This window comes from Bison bison, unplaced genomic scaffold (assembly GCF_000754665.1).
Source record: "Bison bison bison isolate TAMUID 2011002044 unplaced genomic scaffold, Bison_UMD1.0 scf7180017864029, whole genome shotgun sequence".
Taxonomy (NCBI): Eukaryota; Metazoa; Chordata; class Mammalia; order Artiodactyla; family Bovidae; genus Bison; species Bison bison.
The window spans coordinates 2,178,648-2,179,194 of record NW_011494601.1 but is presented as its reverse complement, the minus strand read 5'-3'; positions in this window follow the sequence as shown (position 1 = coordinate 2,179,194).

Here is a 547-nt window from a genome sequence, read left to right as displayed (position 1 = left end):
AATAAATAAAAGGAATCCAGATTGGAAAAGAAGAAGTAAAACTCTCACTGTTTGCAGATGACATGATCCTCTACATAGAAAACCCTAAAGACTCCACCAGAAAATTACTAGAGCTAATCAATGAATATAGTAAAGTGGCAGGATATAAAATCAACACACAGAACTCCCTTGCATTCCTACACACTAATAATGAGAAAACAGAAAGAGAAATTAAGGAAACAATTCCATTCACCATTGCAACGAAAAGAATAAAACACTTAGGAATATATCTATGTAAAGAAACTAAAGACCTATGTATCAGATCAGGTCAGATAAGTTGCTGAGTCGTGTCCGACTCTTTGCGACCCCCTCAATCCCAGCACGCCAGGCCTCCCTGTCCATCATCGACTCCCGGAGTTCACCCAGACTCATGTCCATCGAGTCAGTGATGCCATCCAGCCATCTCATCCTCTGTCGTCCCCTTCTCCTCTTGCCCCCAATCCCTCCCAGCATCAGAGTCTTTTCCAGTGAGTCAACTCTTCGCATGAAGTGGCCAAAGTACTGGAGT